This window comes from Rattus norvegicus, chromosome 11, assembly GCF_021556685.1.
Source record: "Rattus norvegicus strain SHRSP/BbbUtx chromosome 11, alternate assembly SHRSP_T2T, whole genome shotgun sequence".
NCBI classification, from domain to species: domain Eukaryota; kingdom Metazoa; phylum Chordata; class Mammalia; order Rodentia; family Muridae; genus Rattus; species Rattus norvegicus.
In genome coordinates this window covers 51,346,476-51,366,105 of record NC_141544.1, presented here as the reverse complement: position 1 = coordinate 51,366,105, position 19,630 = coordinate 51,346,476, and positions in this window count along the sequence as shown.

The window sequence follows — 19,630 nt, the reverse complement described above, 5'->3', positions numbered from 1 at the left end:
GCCATCAGAACAGAATTCAATTGTAGTAGAACCATGGACCCAGACATGTCCCTTGGTGGCAGCAAGGCCCCAGACATCACCATGACCCTGGGTGGTTGCTTAGGCTTCCTCTTATCTGTCTGTTCCTCTCTGCCATTGAGTCTCCAGGTTTACCTCTCTCCACAGTGCATGAACCTCTCTTGACTTCACTTTCTTGCACATCTCTCCACCACGTACCTTTTGCCCTATGTCTCCATCACATATTTGCTCATCATAGTGGCACCTGCTTCCAGGCACGGGGCTGGTGCTTGAGTATCTCTCTTTTCCAGGTTTTCCATGGCACCCAGGGGCCTCAAAATGCTTTGAAAGCATTTTTGGGCCCTTAGGACTTTACAAAGCCCACTTTAATGACCACCCTTCTAAATGAATGGATGATAAAATATGGTACTACATTAAAAAATGCATATTGAAATATACCATACTTCTTTTTTTCTTTCAGGGTTACACAGGTACAACAGAGAAAATAAGGGAAAAGTCTACTTGGGGAACCTACAAGTCATGCTATTTTACCTTCAAAACACACAGGCAACATAACCCTTTCTTTCACTATTAACTCTGTGGTGGAAACCACCTATCTTGACTCCCTTTATTCTCTTTTCTCTACTTAAACCTACTCTTAGGGAGCTACTTCAAGAGCTCACAAAGACACACATGGAAAACGAAGAGAAGATCAGAAATGGCGTGCGGTTGGAACTTTTAAAAGTCTACCCCTAAGTGACATACTTCCTCCAGCAAGGCTGCAGCAACTATCCCAAATCAATGAGATGCTAGCCCACTTGAGCATGTGGCTTTGGCATGCCTTGCCCTTCTCCCCTAAATCCCTCTACAACTGTTAGATTACATTCCTGAAACTAGTGACCAAGCTCAAGTCACTTATTTGGTCACTTCCTCTTCCCAAGGCTGACTTACCAAGCTACAGTTGTCAAAGTATTAAAGTCCAGATATCAAAGAGCAACTGAGGCAGACCTAAGTAAAATGTACAGTCAAAAGTAAACACTTCCCACAGCTCCCTGCTCCCAATCCCCGTGGAACAGAGAGCTCATCGCACAGACCGGTGGGCACTCCTAAGACTGCAGGGCAGGAGAGAACGCCAGTACTGCCCACCTTTGCCCACATCCCTGGCCCAAGAGGAAACTGTATAGGGCATCTGGGAACAGGAAGATAGGGGCACTCAAGCTGCAGGAATGCTGCGGTCCAGACTGCACCCAGATCTCAAGGGACCCGGTCAAACAGCTCCCTGCACCCAAATCCCGTGGGAGGAAGAGTAAGAACTTCAGAGGGGCAGACACGCCTGGGAAGACAAAGGAGAGTACTTTCTGCCCACATTTCTTTTTTTTTATTTTATTTTATTTTTTTTCTTATTAACTTGAGTATTTCTTATATACATTTCGAGTGTTATTCCCTTTCCCAGTTTCCGGGCAAACATCCCCCTCCCCCCTCCCCTTTCTTATCGGTGTTCCCCTCCCCACCCTCCCCCCGTTGTCCCCCTCCCCCCAACAGTCTAGTTCACTGGGGGTTCAGTCTTAGCAGAACCCAGGGCTTCCCCTTCCACTGGTGCTCTTACTAGGATATTCATTGCTACCTATGAGGTCAGAGTCCAGGGTCAGTCCATGTATAGTCTTTAGGTCACTACCAGCTTAGTCCCTGGAAGCTCTGGTTGGTTGGCATTGTTGTACATATGGGGTCTCGAGCCCCTTCAAGCTCTTCCAGTTCTTTCTCTGATTCCTTCAACGGGGGTCCTATTCTCAGTTCAGTGGTTTGCTGCTGGTATTCGCCTCTGTATTTGCTGTATTCTGGCTGTGTCTCTCAGGAGCGATCTACATCCGGCTCCTGTCGGTCTGCACTTCTTTGCTTCATTCATCTTGTCTAATTGGATGGCTGTATATGCATGGGCCACATGTGGGGCAGACTCTGAATGGGTGTTCCTTCAGTCTCTGTTTTAATCTTTGCCTCTCTCTTCCCTGCCAAGGGTATTCTTGTTCCCCTTTTAAAGAAGGAGTGAACCATTCACATTTTGATCATCTGTCTTGAGTTTCATTTGTTCTAGGCATTTAGGGTAATTCAAGCATTTGGGCTAATAGCCACTTATCAGTGAGTGCATACCATGTATGTCTTTCTGTGTTTGGGTTAGCTCACTCAGAATGATATTTTCCAGTTCCAGCCATTTGCCTACGAATTTCATAAAGTCGTTGTTTTTGATAGCTGAGTAATATTCCATTGTGTAGATGTACCACATTTTCTGTATCCATTCCTCTGTTGAAGGGCATCTGGGTTCTTTCCAGCTTCTGGCTATTATAAATAAGGCTGCGATGAACATAGTGGAGCACGTGTCTTTTTTATATGTTGGGGCATCTTTTGGGTATATGCCCAAGAGAGGTATAGCTGGATCCTCAGGCAGTTCAATGTCCAATTTTCTGAGGATCCTCCAGACTGATTTCCAGAATGGTTGTACCAGTTTGCAATCCCACCAACAATGGAGGAGAGTTCCTCTTTCTCCACATCCTCGCCAGCATCTGTTGTCCCCTGAGTTTTTGATCTTAGCCATTCTCACTGGTGTGAGGTGAAATCTCAGGATTGTTTTGATTTGCATTTCCCTTATGACTAAAGATGTTGAACATTTCTTTAGGTGTTTCTCCGCCATTCGGCATTCCTCAGCTGTGAATTCTTTGTTTAGCTCTGAGCCCCATTTTTTAATAGGGTTATTTGTTTCCCTGTGGTCTAACTTCTTGAGTTCTTTGTATATTTTGGATATAAGGCCTCTATCTGTTGTAGGATTGGTAAAGATCTTTTCCCAATCTGTTGGTTGTCGTTTTGTCCTAACCACAGTGTCCTTTGCCTTACAGAAGCTTTGCAGTTTTATGAGATCCCATTTGTCAATTCTTGATCTTAGAGCGTAAGCCATTGGTGTTTTCTTCAGGAAATTTTTTCCAGTGCCCATGTGTTCCAGATGCTTCCCTAGTTTTTCTTCTATTAGTTTGAATGTGTCTGCTTTGATGTGGGGGTCCTTGATCCACTTGGACTTAAGCTTTGTACAGGGTGATAAGCATGGATCGATCTGCATTCTTCTACATGTTGACCTCCAGTTGAACCAGCACCATTTGCTGAAAATGCTATCTTTTTTCCATTGGATGGTTTTGGCTCCTTTGTCAAAAATCAAGTGACCATATGTGTGTGGGTTCATTTCTAGGTCTTCAATTCTATTCCATTGGTCTATCTGTCTGTCTCTGTACCAATACCATGCAGTTTTTATCACTATTGCTCTGTAATACTGCTTGAGTTCAGGGATAGTGATTCCCCCTGAAGTCCTTTCATTGTTGAGGATAGCTTTAGCTATCCTGGGTTTTTTGTTATTCCAGATGAATTTGCAAATTGTTCTGTCTAACTCTTTGAAGAATTGGATTGGTATTTTGATGGGGATTGCATTAAATCTGTAGATTGCTTTTGGTAAAATGGCCATTTTTACTATATTAATCCTGCCAATCCATGAGCATGGGAGATCTTTCCATCTTCTGAGGTCTTCTTCAATTTCCTTCTTCAGTGTCTTGAAGTTCTTATTGTACAGATCTTTTACTTGCTTTGTTAAAGTCACTCCGAGGTACTTTATATTATTTGGGTCTATTATGAAGGGTGTCGTTTCCCTAATTTCTTTCTCGGCTTGTTTCTCTTTTGTATAGAGGAAGGCAACTGATTTATTTGAGTTAATTTTATACCCAGCCACATTGCTGAAGTTGTTTATCAGCTTTAGTAGTTCTCTGGTGGAACTTTTGGGATCACTTAAATATACTATCATATCATCTGCAAATAGTGATATTTTGACTTCTTCTTTTCCGATCTGTATCCCCTTGACATCCTTTTGTTGTCTGATTGCTCTGGCTAGAACTTCAAGAACTATATTGAATAAGTAGGGAGAGAGTGGGCAGCCTTGTCTAGTCCCTGATTTTAGTGGGATTGCTTCAAGTTTCTCTCCATTTAGTTTAATGTTAGCAACTGGTTTGCTGTATATGGCTTTTACCATGTTCAGGTATGGGCCTTGAATTCCTATTCTTTCCAGGACTTTTATCATGAAGGGGTGTTGAATTTTGTCAAATGCTTTCTCAGCATCTAATGAAATGATCATGTGGTTTTGTTCTTTCAGTTTGTTTATATAACGGATCACGTTGATGGTTTTCCGTATATTAAACCATCCCTGCATGCCTGGGATGAAGCCTACTTGATCATGGTGGATGATTGTTTTGATGTGCTCTTGGATTCGGTTTGCCAGAATTTTGTTGAGTATTTTATGCATCGATATTCATAAGGGAAATTGGTCTGAAGTTCTCTTTCTTTGTTGTGTCTTTGTGTGGTTTAGGTATAAGAGTAATTGTGGCTTCGTAGAAGGTATTTGGTAGTGATCCATCTGTTTCAATTTTGTGGAATAATTTGGATATTATTGGTATGAGGTCTTCTATGAAGGTTTGATAGAATTCTGCACTAAACCCGTCTGGACCTGGGCTCTTTTTGGTTGGGAGACCTTTAATGACTGCTTCTATTTCCTTAGGAGTTATGGGGTTGTTTAACTGGTTTATCTGTTCCTGATTTAACTTCGGTACCTGGTATCTGTCTAGGAAATTGTCCATTTCCTGAAGATTTTCAAGTTTTGTTGAATATAGGTTTTTGTAGTAAGATCTGATGATTTTTTGAATTTCCTCCGAATCTGTAGTTATGTCTCCCTTTTCATTTCTGATTTTGTTAATTTGGACGCACTCTCTGTGTCCTCTGGTTAGTCTGGCTAAGGGTTTATCTATCTTGTTGATTTTCTCAAAGAACCAACTTTTGGTTCTGTTGATTCTTTCTATGGTCCTTTTTGTTTCTACTTGGCTGATTTCAGCTCTGAGTTTGATTATTTCCTGCCTTCTACTCCTCCTGGGTGTATTTGCTTCTTTTTGTTCTAGATCTTTTAGGTGTGCTGTCAAGCTGCTGACATATGCTCTTTCCTGTTTCTTTCTGCAGGCACTCAGCGCTATGAGTTTTCCTCTTAGCACAGCTTTCATTGTGTCCCATAAGTTTGGGTATGTTGTACCTTCATTTTCATTAAATTCTAAAAAGTTTTTAATTTCTTTCTTTATTTCTTCCTTGACCAGGCTATCATTGAGTAGAGCATTGTTCAATTTCCAAGTATATGTGGACATTCTTCCTTGATTGTTATTGAAGACCAGTTTTAGGCCGTGGTGGTCCGATAGCACGCATGGGATTATTTCTATCTTTCTGTACCTGTTGAGGCCCGTTTTTTGACCAATTATATGGTCAATTTTGGAGAAAGTACCATGAGGAGCTGAGAAGAAGGTATATCCTTTTGCTTTAGGATAGAATGTTCTATAAATATCCGTTAGGTCCATTTGGCTCATGACTTCTCTTAGTCTGTCTACATCTCTGTTTAATTTCTGTTTCCATGATCTGTCCATTGATGAGAGTGGGGTGTTGAAATCTCCCACTATTATTGTGTGAGGTGCAATGTGTGTTTTGAGCTTTAGTAAGGTTTCTTTTACATATGTAGGTGCCCTTGTATTTGGGGCATAGATATTTAGGATTGAGAGTTCATCTTGGTGGATTTTTCCTTTGATGAATATGAAGTGTCCTTCCTTATCTTTTTTGATGACTTTTAGTTGGAAATTGATTTTATTTGATATTAGAATGGCTACTCCAGCTTGCTTCTTCTGACCATTTGCTTGGAAAGTTGTTTTCCAGCCTTTCACTCTGAGGTAGTGTCTGTCTTTGTCTCTGAGGTGTGTTTCCTGTAGGCAGCAGAATGCAGGGTCCTCGTTGCGTATCCCGTTTGTTAATCTATTTCTTTTTATTGGGGAGTTGAGGCCATTGATGTTGAGAGATATTAAGGAATAGTGGTTATTGCTTCCCGTTATATTCATATTTGGATGTGAGGTTATGTTTGTGTGCTTTCATTCTCTTTGTTTTGTTGCCAAGACGATTAGTTCTTGCTTCTTCTAGGGTATAGCTTGCCTCCTTATGTTGGGCTTTACCATTTATTATCCTTTGTAGTGCTGGATTTGTAGAAAGATATTGTGTAAATTTGGTTTTGTCATGGAATATCTTGGTTTCTCCATCTATGTTAATTGAGAGTTTTGCAGGATACAGTAACCTGGGCTGGCATTTGTGTTCTCTTAGGGTCTGTATGACATCAGTCCAGGATCTTCTGGCCTTCATAGTTTCTGGCGAGAAGTCTGGTGTGATTCTGATAGGTCTGCCTTTATATGTTACTTGACCTTTTTCCCTTACTGCTTTTAATATTCTTTCTTTATTTTGTGCATTTGGTGTTTTGACTATTATGTGACGGGAGGTGTTTCTTTTCTGGTCCAATCTATTTGGAGTTCTTTAGGCATCTTGTATGCCTATGGGTATCTCTTTTTTTAGGTTAGGGAAGTTTTCTTCTATGATTTTGTTGAAGATATTTACTGGTCCTTTGAGCTGGGAGTCTTCACTCTCTTCTATACCTATTATCCTTAGGTTTGATCTTCTCATTGAGTCCTGGATTTCCTGTATGTTTTGGACCAGTAGCTTTTTCCGCTTTACATTATCTTTGACAGTTGAGTCAATGATTTCTATGGAATCTTCTGCTCCTGAGATTCTCTCTTCCATCTCTTGAATTCTGTTGGTGAGGCTTGTATCTACAGCTCCTTGTCTCTTCTTTTGGTTTTCTATATCCAGGGTTGTTTCCATGTGTTCTTTCTTGATTGCTTCTATTTCCGTTTTTAATTCCTTCAACTGTTTGATTGTGTTTTCCTGGAATTCTTTCAGGGATTTTTGCGATTCCTCTCTGTAGGCTTCTACTTGTTTATTAATGTTTTCCTGTGTTTCCCTAAGTGTGTTCATGTCTTTCTTGAAGTCCTCCAGCATCATGATCAAATATGATTTTGAAACTAGATCTTGCTTTTCTGGTGTGTTTGGATATTCCATGTTTGTTTTGGTGGGAGAATTGGGCTCCGATGATGGCATGTAGTCTTGGTTTCTGTTGCTTGGGTTCCTGCGCTTGCCTCTCGCCATCAGATTATCTCTATTGTTACTTTGTTCTGCTATTTCTGACAGTGGCTAGACTGTCCTATAAGCCTGTGTGTCAGGAGTGCTGTAGACCTGTTTTCCTCTCTTTCAGTCAGTTATGGGGACAGAGTGTTCTGCTTTCGGGCGTGTAGTTTTTCCTCTCTACAGGTCTTCAGCTGTTCCTGTGGGCCTGTGTCTTGAGTTAACCAGGCAGCTCTCTTGCAGCAGACAAGTTGGTCTTACCTGTGGTCCCGAGGCTCAAGTTTGCTCGCGGGATGCTGCCCAAGGGCTCTCTGCGGCGGCAGCAACCAGGAAGACCTGTGCCGCCCCTTCCGGGAGCTTCAGTGCACCAGGGTTCCAGATGGCCTTGGTGTTTTCCTCTGGCGTCCGAGATGTATGTACAGAGAGCAGTCTCTTCTGGTTTCCCAGGTTTGTCTCCACATTTCTGACTCTAGAGGAAAACACCTAGTGCCATCTGGGACCCCTGTGCACAGGGTCCCGAAGAGCTGGGACAGGCCCTTCTGGTTGCTGCCCTCATGGAGAGCTGAAACTCACCATCAAGAAACAACTTCAGGCCCAAGACCAGAGGAAAAACTAACTTTTGTGCTCCATGTGACCTGCCTGGTGGACTCAGGATACATGCCCACAGGAACAGCTGAAGACCAGTGGACAGGAATGACTACACGCCTGAAAGCAGAACACTCTGTTCCCATAACTGGCTGAAAGAAAACAGGAAAACAGGTCTACAGCACTCATGACACACAGGCCTATATCACGGTCTAGCCACTGTCAGAAATAGCAGAACAAGGTAACACCAGAGACATGATGGCAAGAGGCAAGTGCAAGAAACCAAGCAACAGAAATCAAGACTACATGGCATCATCTGAGTCCCATTCTCCCACCAAAGCAAACAATGAATATCCAAACATACCAGAAAAGCACGATGTAGGTTTAAAATCACATTTGATCATGATGGTGGAGGACTTCAAGAAAGACATAAAGAACTCGCTTAGAGAAATGCAGGAAAATACAAATAAACAAGCAGAAGTCTATAGAGAGGAAATGCAAAAATCCCTGAAAGAATTACAAGAAAACACAATCAAACAGGTGAAGGAATTAAAAATGGAAATAGAGAGCTAAACAAAGAATTCACAGCTGAGGAATGCCGAATGGCTGAGAAACACCTAAAGAAATGTTCAACATCTTTAGTCATAAGGGAAATGCAAATCAAAACAACCCTGAGATTTCACCTCACACCAGTGAGAATGGCTAAGATCAAAAACTCAGGTGACAGCAGATGCTGGCGAGGATGTGGAGAAAGAGGAACACTCCTCCATTGTTGGTGGGATTGCAGACTGGTAAAACCATTCTGGAAATCAGTCTGGAGGTTCCTCAGAAAATTGGACATTGAACTGCCTGAGGATCCAGCCATACCTCTCTTGGGCATATACCCAAAAGATGCCTCAACATATAAAAGAGACACGTGCTCCACTATGTTCATCGCAGCCTTATTTATAATAGCCAGAAACTGGAAAGAACCCAGATGCCCTTCAACAGAGGAATGGATACAGAAAATTTGGTACATCTACACAATGGAATATTACTCAGCTATCAAAAACAACGAGTTTATGAAATTCGTAGGCAAATGGTTGGAACTGGAAAATATCATCCTGAGTGAGCTAACCCACTCACAGAAAGACATACATGGTATGCACTCATTGATAAGTGGCTATTAGCCCAAATGCTTGAATTACCCTAGATCCCTAGAACAAAGGAAACTCAAGACGGATGATCAAAATGTGAATGCTTCACTCCTTCTTTAAATGAGGAAAAAGAATACCCTTGGCAGGGAAGGGAGAGGCAAAGATTAAAACAGAGACTGAAGGAACACCCATTCAGAGCCTGCCCCACAGGTGGCCCATACATATACAGCCACCCTATTAGACAAGATGGATGAAGCAAAGAAGTGCAGACCGACAGGAGCCGGATGTAGATCGCTCCTGAGAGACACAGCCAGAATACAGCAAATACAGAGGCGAATGCCAGCAGCAAACCACTGAACTGAGAATAGGTCCCCCGTTGAAGGAATCAGAGAAAGAACTGGAAGAGCTTGAAGGTGCTCGAGACCCCAAAAGTACAACAATGTCAAGCAACCAGAGCTTCCAGGGACTAAGCCACTACCTAAAGACTATACATGGACTGACCCTGGACTCTGTCCCCATAGGTAGCAATGAATATCCTAGTAAGAGCACCAGTGGAAGGGGAAGCCCTGGGTCCTGCTAAGACTGAACCCCCAGTGAACTAGACTATGCGGGGAGGGTGGCAATGGGGGGAGGTTTGGGAGGGGAACACCCACAAGGAAGGGGAGGGGGGAGGGTGATGTCTGTCCGGAAACCGGGAAAGGGAATAACACTTGAAATGTATATAAGAAATACTCAAGATAATAAAAAAAAAAAAGAAAAAAAAATGGAAATAGAAACAATAAAGAAAGCACAAAGGGAGACAACCCTGGATATAGAAAACCAAAGGAAGAGACAAGGAGCCATAGATACAAGCATCACCAACAGAATGCAAGAGATGGAAGAGAGAATCTCAGGAGCAGAAGATTCCATAGAAATCTTCGACACAACTGTCAAAGATAATGTAAAACGGAAAAGATTACTGGCCCAAAACATACAGGAAATCCAGGACACAATGAGAAGATCAAACCTAAGGATAATAGGTATAGAAGAGAGTGAAGACTCCCAATTCAAAGGACCAGTAAATATCTTCAACAAAATCATAGAAAAAAACTTACCTAACCTAAAGAAAGAGATGCCCATAAACATACAAGAAGCCTACAGAACTCCAAATAGATTGGACCAGAAAAGAAATTCCACCCATCACATAATAGTCGAAACACCAAATGCACAAAACAAAGAAAGAATATTAAAAGAAGTAAGGGAAAAAGGTCAAGTAACATGTAAAGCAGATGTATCAGAATCACACCAGACGTCTCACCAGAGACTATGAAAGCCAGAAGATCCTGGACAGATGTCATTCAGACACTAAGAGAAAACAAATGCCAGCCCAGATTACTGAATCCAGCAAAACTCTCAATTAATATAGATGGAGAAACCAAGATATTCCATGAAAAAACCAAATTAACACAATATCTTTCTACAAATCCAGCCCTACAAAGGATAATAAATGGTAAAGCCCAAAACAAGGAGGCAAGCTACACCCTAGAAAAAGCAAGAAACAAATTGTTTTGCCCCAAAACAAAGAGAAGACAAGAACACAAACATAATCTCACATGCAAACACGAAAATAGCAGGAAGCAACAATCACTATTCCTTAATATCTCTCAACATCAACGGACTCAATTCCCCAATAAAAAGACAAAGATTAACAAACTGGACATGCAATGAGGACCCTGCATTCTGCTGCCTACAGGAAACACACCTCAGAGACAAAGACAGACACTACCTCGGAGTTAAAGGCTGGAAAAACGCTATTCAAGCAAATGATCTGAAGAAGCAAACTGGAGTAGCTATTCTAATATAGAATAAAATCAATTTTCAACCAAAAGACATCAAAAAAGATAAGGAAGGATACTTCGTATTCATCAAAGGTAAAATCCACCAAGATGAACTCTCAATCCTAAATATCTATGCTCCAAATACAAAGGCACCTACATAGATAAAAGAAACCTTACTAAAGCTCAAAGCACACATTGCACCTCACACAATAATAGTAGGAGATTTCACACCCCACTTTCATCAATGGACAGATCATGGAAACAGAAAATAAACAGAGACGTAGACAGACTAAGAGAAGTCATGAAACAAATGGACTTAAGAGATATTTATAGAACATTCTATCCAAAAAAAAAAAAAAAAGGATATACCTTCTTCTCACCACCTCATGGTACTTTCTCCAAAATTGACCATATAATTGGTCATAAAACAGGCCTCAATAGACACAGAAAGATAGAAATAATCCCATGCGTCCTATCATACCACCACTGGCTACAGCTGGTCTTCAATAACAATAAGGGAAGAATGCCCACATATACATGGAAGTTGAACAATGTTCTACTCAATGATAACCTGGTCAAGGAAGAAATTAAAGACTTCTTATAATTTAATGAAAATAAAGGTACAAGGTACCCAAACTTATGGGACACAATGAAAGCTGTGCTAAGAGGAAAACTCATAGCTCTGAGTGCCTGCAGAAAGAAACAGGAGCGAGCATATACAAGCAGCTTGACAGCACACCTAAAAGCTCTAGAACAAAAAGAAGCAAATACACCCAGGAGGAGTAGAAGGCAGGAAATAATCAAACTTAGAGCTGAAATCAACCAAGTAGAAACAAAAAGGACCATAGAAAGAATCAACAGAACCAAAAGTTGGTTCTTTGAGAAAATCAACAAGATAGATAAACCCTTAGCCAGACTAACGAGAGGACACAGAGAGTGTATCCAAATTAACAAAATCAGAAAAGAAAAGGGAGACATGACTACAGATTCAGAGGAAATTCAAAAAATCATCAGATCTTACTATAAAAGCCTTTATTCAACAAAACTTGAAAATCTGCAGGAAATGGACAATTTCCTAGACAGATACCAGGTACCGAAGTTAAATCAGGAACAGTAAACCAGTTAAACAACCCCATAACTCCTAAGGAAATAGAAGCAGTCATTAAAGGTCTCCCAACCAAAAAGAGCCCAGGTCCAGATGGGTTTAGTGCAAAATTCTATCAGACCTTCATAGAAGACCTCATACCAATACTGTCCAAACTATTCCACAAAATTGAAACTGATGGAGCACTACCGAATACCTTCTATGAAGCCACAATTACTTTTATACCTAAACCCCACCTACACCCAACAAAGAAAGAGAACTTCAGACCAATTTCCCTTATGAATATAGACGCAAAAATACTCAATAAAATTCTTGCACACCTAATCCAAGAGAACATCAAAACAATCATCCATCATGATCAAGTAGGCTTCATTCCAGGGATGCAGGGATGGTTTAATATATGGAAAACCATCAACGTAATCCATTATATAAACAAACTGAAAGAACAAAACCACATGATCATTTCATTAGATGCTGAGAAAGCATTTGACAAAATTCAACACCCCTTCATGATAAAAGTCCTGGAACGAACAGGAATTCAAGGCCCATATGTATCAAGCCATATACAGCAAACCAGTAGCTAACATTAAACTAAATGAAGAGAAACTTGAAGCAATCCCACTAAAATCAGGGCCTAGACAAGGCTACCCACTCTGGCCCTACTTATTCAATATAGTTCTCGAAGTCCTAACCAGAGCAATCAGAAAACAAAAGGAAATCAAAGGGATACAGTTTGGAAAAGAAGAAGTCAAAATATCACTATTTGCAGATGATATGATAGTATATTTAAGTGATCACAAAAGTTCCACCAGAGAACTACTAAACCTGATAAACACCTTCAGCAAATTGGCTGGGTATCAAATTAACTCTAATAAATCAGTAGCATTCCTCTACACAAAAGAGACACAAGCTCAGAAGAAAATTAGGGAAATTACACCCTTCATAATAGTCCCAAATAATATAAAATACCTCATGTGACTTTAACCAAGCAAGTAAAAGATCTTTATGATACAAACTTCAAGCTCTGAAGAAAGAAATTGAAGAAGACCTCAGAAGATGGAAAGATCTCCCATGCTCATGGATTGGCAGGATTAATATAGTAAAAATGGCCAAAAGCGATCTACAGATTCAATGCAATCCCCATCAAAATTCCAATCCAATTCTTCAGAGAGTTAGACAGAACAATTTGCAAATTTGACTGCAATAACAAAAAACCCAGGATAGCTAAAACTATCCTCAACAATAAAAGGACTTCAGGGGGAATCACTATCCCTGAACTCAAGCAGTACTACAGAGCAATAGTGATAAAAAATAAAACTGCATGGTATTGGTAGAGAGACAGGCAGATAGACCAGTAGAATAGAATTGAAGACACAAAAATGAACCCACACACCTATGGTCACTTGATTTTTGACAAAGGAGCCAAAACCATCCAATGGAAAAAAGATAGCATTTTCAGCAAACGGTGCTGGCTCAACTGGAGGTCAGCATGTAGAAGAATTCAGATCAATCCACTCTTATCACCCTATACAAAGCTTAAATTCAAGTGGATCAAGGACCTCCACATCAAACCAGATACATTCAAACTAATAGAGGAAAAGGTGGGGAAGAATCTCAAACACATGGGCACTGGAGAAAACTTCTTGAACAAAACACCAATGGCTTATTCTATAAGATCAAGAATTGACAAATGGGATCTCATAAAACTACAAAGCTTCTGTAAGGCAAAGGATACTGTTGTTAGGACAAAATGGCAACCAACAGATTGGGAAAAGATCTTTACCAATCCTACAACAGATAGAGGTCTTATATCCAAAATATACAAAGAACTCAAGAAGTTAGACTGCAGGGAGACAAATAACCCAATTAAAACATGGGATTCAGAGTTAAACAAAGAATTCACAGCTGAAGAATGCCAAATGGCTGAGAAACACCTAAAGAAATGTTCAACATCTTTAGTCATAAGGGAAATGCAAGTCAAAACAACCTTGAGATTCCTCCTCACACCAGTGAGAATGGCTAAGATCAAAAACTCAGGTGACAGCAGATGCTGGCGAGGATGTGGAGAAAGAGGAACACTCCTCCATTGTTGTTGGGATTGCAGACTGGTACAACCATTCTGGAAATCAGTCTGGAGGTTCCTCAGAAAATTGGACATTGCACTGCCTGAGGACCTAGCTATACCTCTCTTGGGCACATACCCAAAAGAAGCTCCAAGAAATAACAAAGACACATGGTCCACTATGTTCATAGCAGCCTTATTTATAATAGCCAGAAGCTGGAAAGAACCCAGATGCCCTTCAACAGAAGAAGGGATACCGAAAATGTGGTACATCTACACAATGGAATATTACTCAGCTATCAAAAACATTGACTTCATCAAATTAATAGACAAATGGATGTAACTAGAAAATATCATCCTGAGTGAGGTAACCCAATCACAGAAAAACACACATGGTTTGCACTCACCGATAAGTGGATATTAGCCCAAAACTTGAATTACCGGAGATTTAATCCACAGACTACATGAAGCTCAAGAAGCAGGATGACCGAAATGTGGATGCTTCACTCCTTAAAAGAGAGAACAAAAATGTCCATAGGAGGGGATACAGAGGCAAAGTTTAGAGCAGAGACTAAAGGAATGGCCGTTCAGAGCCTGCCCCACGTGTGGCCCATATGTGTGTGTGTGCGTGTGTGTGTGTGTGTGTGTGTGTGTGTGTGTGTGTGTGTGTGTACAGCCACCAAAACTAGATAATATTTATTAAGCTAAGAAATTCATGCTAACAGGAACTGGATATAGATGTCTCCTGAGAGACACATGCAGAACATATCAAATACAGAGGCAAATGCTAGCAGCAAACCACTGAACTGAGAGCAGGAACCCCGTTGGAGGAATTAGAGAAAGGACTGAAAGAGCTGAAGGGGCTTACAACCCCATAAGAACAACAGTGCCAACCAACCAGAGCTTCTAGGGACTAAACCACTACTCAAAGACAGACCCTTGGCACCAACTGCATATGTAGCAGAGGATGACCTTGATGGGCACTCGTGGAAGGAGAAGCCCTTGGTCCTGCCAAGGTTGGACCCCCAATGCAAGAGAATCCTGGGGAGGGGGCAGTAAGGGGGAGTGGATGGGGAGGGGGACACCCTTATAGAAGAAGGGAAGGGGAAGAGGATTGGGGGCTTATGGACAGGAAACCAGGAAAAGTAATAACATTTGAAATGTAAATAAAGAAATATATCCAATAAAAAAATGAAGAAAAAAAAACAGAAGTTTCCCTTCGAGATGGAAGGTTTTAATCTGACTTAAATTGAAGCTAAGTCATTCTTCCCTCAGAAGCTTTACTAAGGCATATCAAACTTTATCCTGCAACACACAGAGACAAAAGCTTCCAAATACTACAAAACCAACTTCTCTTTTCATCACAATAGATGTGCAGGCTTCCTACATTTTACACTTTACACTAACTGTGTATTGGATGGTATAGAGAATAAGAGGCAAACACCTTTCTCCGGTGCAAATCTTCTTCCTATCTTAAAGGTACCTGACAAGGAGAGAGAGGTCCCTAATGCCAATGGGCACAACATTTGAGAACCAATGATTCTAAATTCTACTCTGGTTTCTACCATTCCAGCCCTGGTTCCACCATGCATAGTGTTATGTTACTTTTTTTTTTTTGACAAAAAAATTCCCAATCTTTGACATTACGAAAATTTTCTTATAATTCTGGGAGCAGTCTGTGAGTTCTCAAATAGTTACCAGCAGCAATCTTTACCTCCACTTAATGATACAACCTTCCCTTTTCCATCTGGGACATTCAGCTACATCTACAAACATTACCAAACTTCTCCTAAGGTGGAAAGCTGTCCCCAATGGGAACTATTTTTTATAAAATTAATTCCTCCTTTCTTCTTCCCAAAACTGAAACAATCATATCTAAATGTAGTTTAAACAATTAAATGAGATCCAGTATTATCAATTGCCCCTTAGATATTTATTAAGATAATCAAATGCATTCACAATTAATAAGCATTCCCTTTATGAGATTACCTTCTTGTTTTTGTTTCAAGTGCACACACCAATTAATAACTTCAACTAATAAGTAAGAATGAATATATATAGTTTTAATTTAGTATTTCTCTTCTTTGTCTTCTCTGCTTTTTAACAAAGTAATGTAAATAATCCTGGTCTGTGCTTTCCTATCAGAAACAGAGGCACATTTGGCATTCAGTTCAATAGTTAGCCCTCTAATTATAGCACAATATTTTATTCAAAATTTCATATTCAGTTTTAGAAACACTCAGGGTGTAGACAACTGCCACTACATTTGACAGAACCTTTTAAACATGGCAGCTCTTCCCTCTAATCTGCATCACAATTCAATGGAGGATGAGCCACTGTAGTGAGAAATGGTCTGGACAGGCTTCTGATTAACGAGAGAGGTTCCACACAGTGTTTCTCTGCCAGACAGATGTCAGGGAGAGCCAGCCTCCCAACTGCTCCCTGCAACTCTGTGCCAAAGCTGCCTCACTGCAGTGCTCTGACATGCTCCTCATTAGTTAAGATTTCATACAAAGACTGCTCGATAACACATCCTTTTATCCAGAGGTCAATATATAGTGGTCCTTCCCAGCATCAATCCCAGGACATTATTTATTGGCTAATAAGCAAGCAAGGTTTTCAATTACACACCCCCAAATTCTACTCTCTGCAATTTGACTGCTTTGCTGCCAATTCTCCAAAACCTCAGGTTAGATGAAAAGGGGAGAGAGTTTTGTTTTTTTTTTTTTAAAGCATAACCAATGCCATACAAATGTTGAGGTGGCTTGGGGAATGGAAAGAAAAGGGGAAGCTTCCACTTTCTATTGACCTGTGGTCACTTATTCACACTATGCCCTTCTAACTAAGCTTTCCAGAAGGTTGAGGCTGAGTGAGTCATCTGCTTCTAAACCATCTCTTTTCAGTCCTCGTTCCTTTTGAACTGACACTTAACTCTATGCTCAGGCTCCATTTGACCTTCCCGGAGAGGCTGCAGCATGACCTGAGAGGCTTCTCCTGGCTAAAGCAGGCGAGTAGCTAGGAGCGAATCCCATCTGGGACCCTTTCAGGCCCATCTTCCACTCTCCTGCTTGTTCATCCTACCTAGTGAAGATCATGCACACCTGTGAGCACTCCCGGCCTCTGTCCAGCCACAGGTACTTAGAGACTTGTGCCTTCTCTGATCTCATCATTCAGACAGATGCTGACTGAGGGACCCCCCCATGAGTCTTAACTCAGAGCTGCAACAGGCTCGAAGGAGCCCAGGCACGCCCAGATACCTAGGGCCGAGCCACCGGTAAAACTAACAGACCTTAAAAGGAAAGGAATGCAGAACAGACCAGGAGTACCGGATCTGACTCACAGGCCACCTGGTAGGAAGAGATAAGCCCTCAGCCCCCAACATTCAGGACGCCCCAAACCTGCCAATGTGTGTAGCTATACCTTATTACCTCATCATGTGAAATAGCCAATCATATGTGAACATGTCTATGTGCCTCCTTTGAATCCACCAATCCCCGTAACTATGCATCTGCTTCTGTACACCCGCTTCTGCTTCCCCAAACCCTATAAAAGTCCCATGCTGGAGCTGCTGGGCACGCAAGTCCTCCAAAGAGACTGTGTGCCCACAGGGACCTGTGTTTTCCAATAAACCCTCTTGCTGATTGCATCTGAGTGGACTCCGCTCTGTCATTGGGCGCTTGGGTCTCCTCCTGAGGGAAAGGTCCTCTCCGGAGGTCTTTCATTGACACTAGGTCTCCCAGTAGTTTAGCTCACTTTCTTGGTGTAAATCCATCACCTGATGTCAATGACAGTCTGATGTCCTAACACTCAAAGGGGCAGGTAATGTTGAAATAGATTACACTTGACAAGATAACACAGTTTCTGTACTGCTGGACAATTATAGGCTGAAAGAATTTCACACGAGGAGAGCTCTAATTCTTATATCAATACAACTCATCACTTTAAAAGTGAATAACCTTATAGGATTTTCTTTCCAGCATTTTATTAACTTTAATAGCTTCTGGAACACCAGGAAAGGAAGAAAGTTAGACAAATGGGAGATTTTCTAGCTCAATTAGTTGCTATTAACATTTCACCCAAATACTCTACTCCTGAAAAAGTAGTTTTTCAAACTTCTGTGATATATTGTAGTTGTTTTCCCAATACTTTCTTCCTTCATCGATGTTACCAAGTTCCTGATTGAAATCAATGACGAGAGAGTAAATTATACACTGTGAATACAAGTTTATCCTATCCCATCTAGCTTAAATTTAAATTCAATTACATTAGGTCCAAGTCTGGATGCTTATGGAAGAGAAATAATTTCCTCACAAAAGACTGAGATGTTGCTATGAAAAACTAGTAAAATATCCTATGTTGACATATCTGAAAGTTCAATTATACATTGCCTGACAATGGATATATTCTCAGTGATGCATAGTTAAGCCATTTACCACTTATAAATCACATACTCACAAAAACCTAGATGGTAGAGGCCCATCATATAGTGTGAACTCTTAAAGCAATCGAAGGATGCAGCTAAAACATGATGGGCTGGAGAGATAGCTCAGCAGTTAAGAGCACTAGCTGGAGGGAGAGGGGGGAAGCCGTGGCAGGACAAGATGGCAGGTGATGTTAAGATTCTGCTTTGTGTATTTACAGGTTGTTATTAATGTTCTCAAGGGATGGATAGTACCGGGCTTTGTATGTTTAAGTGGGCAATTATATCTTACCAATTGGATCTAAAAAAAAAAAAAAAAGAGCACTAGCTGGCTGCTGTTCCAGAAGATCCAGGTTTCATTACCAGCACCCACATGGTAATTCATAATCATCTTGCCATCTCCAACTCTAGTTCCAAGGAATCTGATGCCTTCTGGCTTCTGTGGGGACCAGACATTCAAACAGTGCATAAATATACATGAAGACAAAATACCCTAAACGTGAATTTAAAGGTAAAACTTAAAAAGTTAATTTTAAAAAGATGTTGTGAAAATCAGACATATAAGGCTGTTGCCAGGAAGATATGGCATGTTGTCTTAAAATAAACTTTTTTGTAATGAGTAAAATGGCCACCCCTCTAAAATCAGGACAAAAATATACATTATTTTGAATATATAAACCCAAAAGAGAATAATGTATTATCATGTACTATGTATTATGCATTATGTGCATGTATTAAGTTCTATTCACAATTGTATGTGTTATAATTTTACTCAATTGGCGTATGGTGGTTTTCATTCAGATCACCACCATGACAAACATGAGTAGTGTCCCGGGATGCAGCATTGTAATAGCTACCATCCCTAGGCGAAAGGAACTCTGCGATTCCTTTATAGTCCTATAGAGCCATGGCTGCATAGGCAATCTGTTGGTAGGCAAAATGTCATTATGTGGTACCTGGTTATAAATGCATTGCTATGCAAATATGTAAATATTTTGTTGCTAAAGAAGTCTAATACAGAAGACTTTGAAGGTGTGTCAGAAAGCACCCTTGACAATTAAGAAAGAGAAGACTGTTACCCTCAAGTGCTGTCATCTCAACAGGGACAAAACCTGTTGTGGGATCTGAACATTTCAGGGATATAAATTCAGAGAGAAAAGGGGGGAATTTCCTGGAAGATACTAGAAGAGTGAAGAGACATTTCTCTGCATTGCCTGGAGAAATGGAGCTCTCTGCCTGAAAAGAGACTTTATAGGGCGTCAGTCATTAGCTTTCAAGGATGAATCTCTTCCTAGATTCTGAATCTCCCCTAGGCTACATGTGTGTGCATGTGTGTGTGCGGTGTGTGTGTGTGTGTGTGTGTGTGTGTGTGTGTGTGGAGGTGGGTGTAGGGGGTATCAAGAGGATATCCACCCCTAAAGGAACAAATTTATGAAGTAAAAATATAAAACCAAA